General features: G+C 38.1%; 1 pseudogene; it reads right to left on the bottom strand.

Annotated features, from left to right (window-relative positions):
• Positions 1–3,470: 3,470 nt before the first annotated feature.
• LOC105073092 (ADP-ribosylation factor 4-like) lies at positions 3,471–6,670 on the bottom strand (annotated as a pseudogene).
• Between the last annotated feature and the right edge of the window lie 3,679 nt (positions 6,671–10,349).

The raw sequence follows: 10,349 nt of genomic DNA, 5'->3' as shown, positions 1-10,349 counted from the left end.
GTCAATACAGTGAGAATCTTTTATGGTAGTAATCAAGGTGTTGTAGCTCTCAAAATATTCTTTGCAATATTCCTTATATGTATCTTGTTGCCATTCCTGAAATGGAAAGCTACAATAGTGACTTCACATCTTAAGTTGCACAATAAGTGCTTACTAAACAAGGGCGTACCAGAATGTCCACATTAAAACAAATTTTTTTTGTCAGTATTTCAGTATCTTTGTAATTGTAAATGGTGTAAGTAATGCCAGAATCTCTTAATTGTGGTTAATTAGAACATATTTTCACTACTGCAAAATTTACAGGGACTTGGAAAGTTGCCCTCTCCTCATACTTTAGGACACACCATGTTGCATTTTGGTATTAGAGTGATGTTATCGTGGTTGAAACTGGCTTTACTGTTGATTTTATATTTTGTTATATAATGGATAGATTTAAAGTCTTTTTAAATTTGCCATATATATGTTGCTTGCCTTTTTTTTTTTTTTAAGAGGAAGAGATGGGGAAACAACTCAGAAATGAAAAGTTAGGGCCGTTTTCTTTCTTTCTTATTCTTGATACATGTTATAATCACTTTCTATGAAAAATCACTTGAACTAAAACTTCCATTCAGGAGCCTTGCAGTCTTTAATTGGAATATTCTAGGTTAATGCCCTGAGATCATGGCAGTGAAGGCAAAGATACTGTGGTATTTTAAACTCTGTTTTATGGATTCAGTGAATCATTTCACATTATCTTGTTGATATTTCCTTTCTGTTCAGATTTTTTGTTATTGTTTGTTTGGGGGTGTGGGGTTTGTGTGGTCCTGGAATGGGAATAGGGAACCAAGTGTATGATGAGGTCATAGACTAGCTATTTGAAATTAAATAAATTTAAAAATTTCCTTTACTCAGTATAGAAGTTCATAGGATGATATGGTTCATTTGTGTGGTATCTGTCATGAATCTTTGTGTACACTGAGTCAAGCAATTATTTACTTAATCATTTTCCTAAATCAGTCACTCTGTAGCATAATTGTCCCCCCTTTCCCTTTTTGGCTTTTACCTGAAAGCTGATTGTGCAGGTGAACCTGGCAGAAACAGTATGTGTGAAAACTGGGCATGACTTGTACCATTTGGCCAAGCTATTCATGACATTTTATTTTTGACATGTTTAATAACCTGTTGGGTGCCTAAATAAAACTGAGTTAATTATAGTGTAACCTTTTGTTCTATTTGGAGAGTGTTAAGGGATTTTTGAATACCCTCCAAAATTCACCTTCATCAGAGTTTAGAAATCTCTTTCTAGAGCAGGGAATCTCAAAACTTTCCCTATGTGACCCCTTCTATGAACTCTTCTGGACACCACTTTTGTTTTATTTTTAAAAAGTGTAGTAGATTTCCCCTGCTGTTTGAAGATAGTAGTGATGAGTTTTTTAGAGTTGATTGCACCTGTTTTCGGTCGTGGCTCTACTGCTCATTGTCTCTGTGATCTTGGGCAAGGGAATTAATCCTTCTGAATCTCTATTTCCTCATAGGATATATGCGGGGGTAAATAAAGTTACATGTAAGGCATTTAGCACATAATAGGCATTTAATTCATATTAAGTTTCATAGCACCCCAAATTTTTCTTTTGTAGCACTAGCCACAGTTGCAGCTAAATAATTTTGGAATTATTTATTTTATGTTTTTCTTCTCGTAAGCTTTGTGAGGCGAGGGCCCAAGTTTATCTCTGGCTTTATTCCCAGCATCCAGCACAGCCCTTGGCATGGCATATGAGATGCTCAATAAATACTTGTTGAATGAATGAAAGTGACCCACCTCCTCTTTTTAACGCATCTTCCTTGCCTTGAAGGACAGTGTTTTGAACTTATTTCCTTTGGCCCATTTGAGAATTAATCCACATGTTACTTGAACTTTAGTCTATTAAAGATGGGAGCTGGGTAAAGGAAAGGGCAATGCACAATGAATAACCAGAAAGAGAGTAGAGCAGTAGTCGAAGAAAATTCTTAAGTATTCTGGACTTTCTGACCCTCTCTAATCTGGTGTCAAATTCTGCCGAAAGTTTTTCAGCGAGGCTGCCACTGACTTGCATGCTGCTGAGCCACTGGATTGTCTCTAGCTTAGTAAAATGGTGATGCTTTTTCAAGTTACTCAGGTGAGAACCTTGGAGTCATCTTCTCTTTCTTTCCCATTTCATATCCACTCCATCAGCAAGTTCTGTTAGCTCCTTCTGCATACATAATCACTTCTCACCACCGTAATCACCCTTGTCTGAGCCATCTGTGTTACTTAGCTCCGCTACTCTAACAGATTACCAGCAACTTGGTGGCTTAAAGCAGAGCATATTTATTCTCTTACAGTTTTCTTCTTCTTCTTCCTCTTCTTCTTCTCCTTCTCCTTCTTCTTCTTCTTCTTCCTTTTTTTTTTTTTTTTTTTTTGAGGGGTAGGTAATTACATTTATTTATTTATTTATTTATTTTTGATGGAGGTACTGGGGATGGAACCCAGGACCTTGGGCATGCTAGGCACACACTCTACCACCGAGATATACCCTCCCCCTTATTCTCTTACAGTTCTGAAGGTCAGAGGTCTGAAACCAGTTTCACCTGGCTGAAACTGGGGTGTCAGCTGCAGAACTGCAGTCCTTCCAGAGGCCTCAGGGGAGAGTCTGTTCCTCGCCTCTTCCAGCTTCTGGTGACTGCTGGCATTCCTTGGCTTGAGGCAGTGTCTCTCAGTCTTCAAGGCCAGCATCTTCAAATTTCTCTCTGCACATCTTCTTCTCTGTGTTTGGCAGATCTCTCTCTGCCTCTCAAAGACATGTGATTGCATCTAAGGCTTACCCAGATAATCCAGGATGATCTCCATATCTCAAGATCATTAATTTAATCACATCTGCAAAAATATCCCCCTCCCCCTTTTTTGCCATGTAAGTAACATTCACAGGTCCCAGAGATTAGGATATGGGAGAGGATGTGGATATCTTTTAGGGGGCTATTTTTCAGTCTGCCACAATCTGCCTTTTGGACCCCAAAGATTCACATCAGTCCCACATGCAAAATACATTCATGCTATCTCAGCATTCCCCAGAGTCCCAACCCATTGCAGCATTAGCTCAAGTCCAAGATCTCGTCCAAATATCATCAGCTCAAAAGTCCAAAGTCTCATCAAATAAATCATCTAAATCAGGTATAGGTAAGACTTTGGGTACAGTCCATCTTGGGGCAAAAATTTCTTTCCATCTATGGACCTGGGAAACTAGAAAACAAGTTACATTCCCAAAATACAGGGGTGGGACAAAGTGTGACTGTGACAGACATTCTCATTCCAAAAAGGAGAAAATGCAAGGAATAAGTGTGTCACTGGTCCCAAGCAATTTCAGAATTCAGCAGGGAAAATTTCTTAGGTTTCAAAGCCTGGAGTAATCCCCTGTGGCTAGAGACTCTACCCTCTGGGCCTGTGGCTCTGGCTTCTGGGCCCAAGGATTTGTCCTTGGGGTTATCTTTACTTTTTCTTAAAGGGTAGCACATGTTTACAGCTGAGTAGTCTTATTAGTAGTTAAATTGCCTGTAGAATTTTGGGAGTCCAACAGCCTTCCTTTATTTTGTTCTCTTTCTGTCCCTTTCAGGCCAAGCTGGCAGTGTTCCTGCTGATAAAACATTCTCAGAAATCTTTTGAGTCTCCTGTGTATGTGTCAGGGATTCTAGACAGGAGGGTCCTTCATAGGTCTTCCCTGGGTAAAGTTATGTCTCTTCCTATCTTCTGCTTGGATGGTTGGTTGAAGGAATCCCTGAGTTACTTGTGTGATCTCTCAGCACTAGTAAAAGCTTGTCTAGCCACACTCTAGGGTTTTCTCTCCGCAGCAGTGCTTTCTTGATAGTCTCTCCTAATTTTAGCATCTTTTGACTCTAGATAAACTGAGAATTTCCCAAATCATCACATTCTCCTTTCTTTTGTTTAATATTTTGCCCATCAGTTTATCTTTCCTCTTGCTTTTAACTGCAAGCAACAAGAGGAAATCAGGCTACACCTTCAACTTGTTGCTTGAAAATTTCCTTAGCTAAATATCCAAGTTCATCACTTATCTAAGCTAAATATCCAAGTTCTGCTTTTCACCCAACTGTAGGACAAAATTCAGCCAAGGTTTTTCATTTGTTTGTTTTTTGCCACTATCTGAAAAGGATTGTTTTTCCTCCAGTTCCTAGTAACATTTCTCGTTTCCTTCTGAGTTCTCACCAGAAGCACCTTTAATGTTCGTATTTTTACCAGTCTTCTGTTCACGATGACATATATATTCTCTGAAATAATACAGGCTTTCTCTGTTGTGCCTCTCACTTCCTTCTGAGCTCTTACCAGGAGTGCCTTCAGTGTCTATATTTCTACCAACTATCTGTTTAAGGCAACCTAAGCTCTTTAAATGATGCTTCTCAAAATTCTTCCAGCCTATACCCATTATCCAACTTCAAAGCCATTTCCATATTTTTCAGAATTTGTTACAGCAGCACTCTACTTCAGGATATCAAAATCTGTATCAGTCAGGATTCAACCAAAGAAACGGAACCAGTAGGAGATTATGGGGCTTATTATAGGGATTTGTTCCTTACATAATTACGGGAGTAGGCTACTAAAACCACTCACACTAGTCCAAGCCATGCTCTTTCCAGGACCACGTCAATAAATTCTTAGCTAATTTTCCTGTTTCCATCCTTTCCCTCTGATGCTAATCATTTCTCCACACTGAAGCCGGAGTTTCAAATGCAAAGCTAATCATATCACTCTTCGTCTTTCCCTAAACTTTTCACTGTCCATAGGCTGCAGGCAGGTAATTTACATCAATGGAACTGGGCAGATTAGGGATTATAATAAGGAGTGGTAGGAACTATGGCAAATTGGAGAGAATGTGCCCTAACAGGGTAACCACTACTCAGTTTTGGTAAATTGTTGGTATGTGGGAGTACAGGCCCAGAACTGCTGATCTTCCCATTTTTTTCAAGGGAAGGCAGAAATCTGGATTTTTTTTAATATGTTTTATCATTTTATTAGGAATAATTCCAAATGGGTTATGAAGAAAACTTCATTGAGTTTGATGAGTTTTCTAAAAACTCTTAATGAAGATATGTTCACCAATAAACAATAAAACATCAGCAGAACTATCATATATTGGGCAAAGAGTTAGGCTGACACCAAAAGCAACATGCAACATAAAAAAGATACAATATAAAGGAAGACAGTCTGCTGAATATTAAAAATCATCTCAATATGAACTCTCCACAGCTAGCACAGAACTAACTGGCTATCAAATCCAAACCACACCAAGGTAAGCTTGACTGATGGAAGCTAGGAGTCAGTAATGGGGAAAAATATAAGTTCCTCAGTGCAAGAGATCTGAATAGTGTTTTGGAGCATTTCCCTGGCTGGTACAAGCAGTAATAGAAAATCTTTTCGGCAAGGGAGAAAAATAAATACAAATGGAATGCTACATTTTAAAAATCAGCAGACTGTCCCGGGAATGATAAAGGTATCAGAAAAGTAGCAAGGGGATAACTTTAAAACATTATTTGCTGTGTGCTCAAAAAACATTCAGAATGGATTTATTTAAAGGTGTCAGAATAGCTATGTCCAGGCATTTAGGCTTAAGGGAAGTAAAATGAAAAGAGGGTACTTTTTTCCCATGTTAAGGAGAATTTCTTTAAAACCAAGCATATTGCTAACTAGCAACATTATACGTGGAAAATAATAATTGGGAACAAAGTAAGTTTAAACGCTGTAATATTCCACCCAAATCAGTCCCAGATACTATTTAATAACCAAGATGCAAACTAATTTTGTTGTAACAAGCCTAGACCAATTATCAAACATGTCCTTGGTTAGATATCCAGTTTTTTAACGTTTTGAAAGCTCATTTGACAGCCAGTCAAGTCCCTCATACAGACTGGTTCCTTGTGTAGCACAAGTGGCTTGAACATACCATATTCTGTTACAGAGAGACTGAAGACCTAATTTATCTGTCATTTCACTAATGGCCATAACATTTGGCAAATCCTGTTTGTTTGCAAAAAGCAGCAACACCACATCTCGCAACTCATCTTCCTGAAGCATTTTCTGCAGCTCTTCTGTTCTTTCCTGATTCTTTCATGATCATTGCTATCTAACACAAAAATAAGGCCCTGGGTGTTCTGGAAGTAACGCCTCCAGAGAGACCTAATTTTATCTTGACCACCAACATCCCATACCAGGAAACAAATGTTCTTATATTCTACTGTTTCCACATTAAAACCAATGGTAGGAATGGTGGTGACTATCTCCCCTAACTTCAGTTTATACAGAATGGTCGTCTTGCCAGCAGCATCCAATCCAACCATCAAAATATGCATCTGCTTCTTGCCGAACAGGCGGGAGAAGAGGGAGGAGATGGTGAGGCCCATGGCGGTAGTGGCACTTGCGATGGGCAGGAGCAGAAGGGGTTTGAGGCAGCCCTGTGCCTTCTTTCACGCTCCCGGCAAACTCAGCGATGGAAAAGGAGCTGAAGAAGAAAGGGCAGAGGGGCGGCTCGCTGTCTGTGTCAGAGGAAGCTCCAAGACAGAAATTACCTGGGCAAGGACCTGCTCCACGACTGGCAGAGCAGCTCCAGCTCTGGCGTTAAGTCTTTGGCTGTCCTGGATTTTGAATTTACTCTCTTTTAAAAATGTTGACAACCAATTTGAATTTTAAAGATTTCTGTACTTAGGAATAAATTTAATGAAATATATGTAAAACCTTTACACAAAAAAATCATAAAGCATTGCTGAGAAAAATTAAAGAGGACCTAAGTAAGTGTAGATGTACCATATTCACTCTTTGAAAGACCTAATATTGTTAGACAGTTCAATCTTCCCCCCCAAAATCTAAAGATTCAGTGTGTTTACTAAACTCCTACAGACTTTTTTGTAGAAATTGACATGCTGAATCTAAAATGTGGACATGCAAAGGATTTAGAATAGCAAAAACCTTTGGGAGTGGAAGAACAAATTTGGAGGAATTAAATTACCTGATTTCAAGACATTATAAAGCTAAAGTAATAAAGACAGTGTGTCTTTATTGGTATAAAAATAAACATATGGATCACTGACCACAATAAAGAGTCCTGAAAGGGACACATGTGGTTAGTTGATTTTTCAGCAAAGGCTAAAACACAATTCAGTAGGGGAAAGGATAGTCTTTTCAACAAATTTTGCTGGAACAATTGGATATTTGTATGTAAAGAAATGAAGCTTAAACTCTCTCTCACACTATAAACAAAAACTAACTTGAAGTGGCCCATAGACCTAAACATACACACTAAAACCATAAGATTTATGGATGAAATTATAAGAGAAAAACCTTTGTGGCCTTGAGATAGGCAGAGAATTTTTAGGACATAAAAAGCACTAACCATAAAAGAAAAAATTGATAAATCAGACTTCATCAAAAATAAAACATTTAGTCCTACAAAATACAGTGTAAGAAAATGAAAAGATAAGCCACAGACTTGGAGGAAATATTCACAAACACACACGTACTACACACACACACACACACACACACACACACAGACACGACTTAAATTCAGAATATATAAAAAATTTAAAAATTTAATATGACAAATGGCCCAATTAAAAATGAGCAAAAGTTTGAATAGACACTTCACAGAAGAAAATATATTTGAATGTTTCCAAAAGCATGTGAAAAGATGCTCAGCATCGTTAGTTACCAGGGAAATACAAAATGAAACCACGGTATGATACCATTTCATTCCCACTAGAATATCTCAAATTAAGGGGGGAAAAAAAAGACAATTCCAAGTGTTGGTGAGGATGTGAAACAGTTAGAATTAATGTATGTTGCTGGTGGGAATTTGAAATGGTACAACCACTTTGGAAAACAGTTTCTCATAAAGTTACACACGTAATTACCAGACAACCCAGCAGTCCTGCTCCTTGATGTTTATTATCTAAGAGAAATGAAAACATTTTCACAAAAAGATCACCTTAATGCTTATGGTAGCTGTATTCATAATAGCCCCAAAATTGAAAACAACCCAAATGCCACCACCATCAGCAGGTGAGCAGATAAACAAACCATGGATAAATAGTGAATTATCGATAGATATGGCAATGTGAATCTCAAAAACATGTTGAGGGAAAGAAGTGAGACACAAAAGAGAACTTATTGTATGGTTTCATTTATATTAACGTTTTAGAATAGGCAGAATGAGTTTATAGTAGTAGAAATTAGGTCAGTGGTTGTCTGCGGGTAGGAGGGCAGAGATTGACTGTGAAAGGACATGAGGGATGACTTCTTTCCTTGATTCAGCATGGTGACTACACGGTAGTGTACATTTGTCAAAACCCGTTGAACTCCTTGAAACTGTGCACTTCAAATGTGTGCATTTGATTGTAAGTAAATTATACCTCAGAGCTGGTTTTTAAAATTCTCTGCAGGCCAACACTCTCTGGACTAGACAAAAGATGTTTGCGTGCCAGCTTTGGTTGAGGTCAGCCGGTTTCTAACAGCTGATCTATACCCCAACCCACGCACTCACTGCAAGAGTGCCTAGCCTGTAATAGGTCTTCAAATTTCTGTTTAATGGATGTTGAAGCTCCATTGCAAGAAAATATCCCATCCTTTATCCCCCTGAAGTTTTCTAACTCCAGTCATTTTATGGCGTTAATTATTTGGCTTCTTCTGGCAATAGTACCTTGAGTACGAATCAGGCCATTTATTCATTCAGAGAGCTGCTGAGCGTCTACCATGTGTAAAACCTTGCCTAAATAAAGTTCTTGCTAACTGTGAGGAATTAAACAAATGTCAGTTGATTTTATATATATATATATGAAAACTGCATTTGACTTATAAAAGCAGAGGCTGGGTTTGCTCTTCTTGCTTAGAATCTGTTTCAGCCACTATTTCTTTGTCTTGTGCATTTGCACTCTGCTCTCTGTGGGAAAACAGCATAGGCTTATTTAATAACAGCCTCTGTCCATAGTGACTTCTCAGCTGAGAGGAGGCAGAACAACTCAGAATACCATTCCGTTATAGCTATAGAAATGGCAGGTTTTTTCTTTTCCAGTTAGAGTCTATTAGGGGGAAGTGGACTGATTTAATTGGGTTGCTGGAACCAAATTGCTTCTTGGTTTTATAGAGAGTCTGTAGCTGTATGTTGTCCTCATCAAACTTGGTAATGGCTAGTGTGTACTTTTATAGGTCACCAAGCAGAATTACTACATGTTTTTTCAACTAGAACTTTAAAAGCACTGGTTATCTTTCTATACTGATAATTGTTATTTTTCTGACTTTGATCGCACTGCTCTGAATTCTCCAAACAGCCTTCTTCCTTCTATTCCCTAAACTATCTGTCCTTGCCCATTTTTAAAGTTAGCCTGAGGCTTAACTCCTTTGCAAAACAACTTTCCTTGATTGATACAACCTCAGACTTGTTTTCAGACTCTCCTCTCCTGGTGGTACATTCTTATCATTTCTCTTTTTATACTTAACTTTTTTTTTTTTCCCACCAGGACCCTTTTTTCCTATTAATGTTATAGTTCATTGGGGGAATAGTGGACCTACCATTTTCTCTCATGTATCTAATAAAAGATCTGAACCAAGCAGGTTTAATAAAGAAGATTGATGGTACAGTCTAGCTTGAAGGTGAATAACATGCAGCTCACAATCCATAATGGATAAAAGTACAGTGCTTTAGATAACTGTGGACCTCGGTCTTTTCTCCTTTGCCTTTTCTTGGCACAGTCCCCTGAAAAGGAAGCCAGGGAGATTAAGAGCTGCTTCTATCTGATAAAAGCCCAGAAACTTAAGAGGAGGCAGTTCCAGCAGCAGCAATCTGAGTCCAGTAAGAGAGCTTAATGAACTGCCTTTACCTGTACAATAGTCAGAGTTTGTCTCTGTGCTGAGATATCAGAGGAACTGACTGAAAGAAATTTAACAGGAATGTGAGAATGAGGGAAAAAGAAGTGGCTGCTGGAATTGCATACATGTGTAATCTTGATAGTTTATTTTAATTTGGAAAGCTCTATTATCCTCATTGACAGGTTTCTCTGATTAAAATTGTTCCTACTTATGCCTGTGCTAGAATTAATATACTAAAGAAAAAGGACACTAGTTTACTTGCCCTTCAGAATATACTGTTTCAGATACCTGTTATCTTTGAAGGATTCGGAATCTTGTTTAGTCATTTCACTACCTAAGATTAAATTCACTTTCATTTTACATTCCTACCAATAGTGCACAAGGGTTCCAATTTCCCCACATCCTTACCAATGCTTGTTATTTTCTGGGTTTTTTTTTTTCCATGGTAGACATCCTAATGGGTATAAAGTGGTAATATTTACATTTTCAG

This window comes from Camelus bactrianus, chromosome 12 (genome assembly GCF_048773025.1).
Source record: "Camelus bactrianus isolate YW-2024 breed Bactrian camel chromosome 12, ASM4877302v1, whole genome shotgun sequence".
Lineage (NCBI taxonomy): Eukaryota > Metazoa > Chordata > Mammalia > Artiodactyla > Camelidae > Camelus > Camelus bactrianus.
The sequence above is the reverse complement of the archived record's forward strand: the minus strand, read 5'-3'. Positions and strand labels throughout refer to the sequence as shown.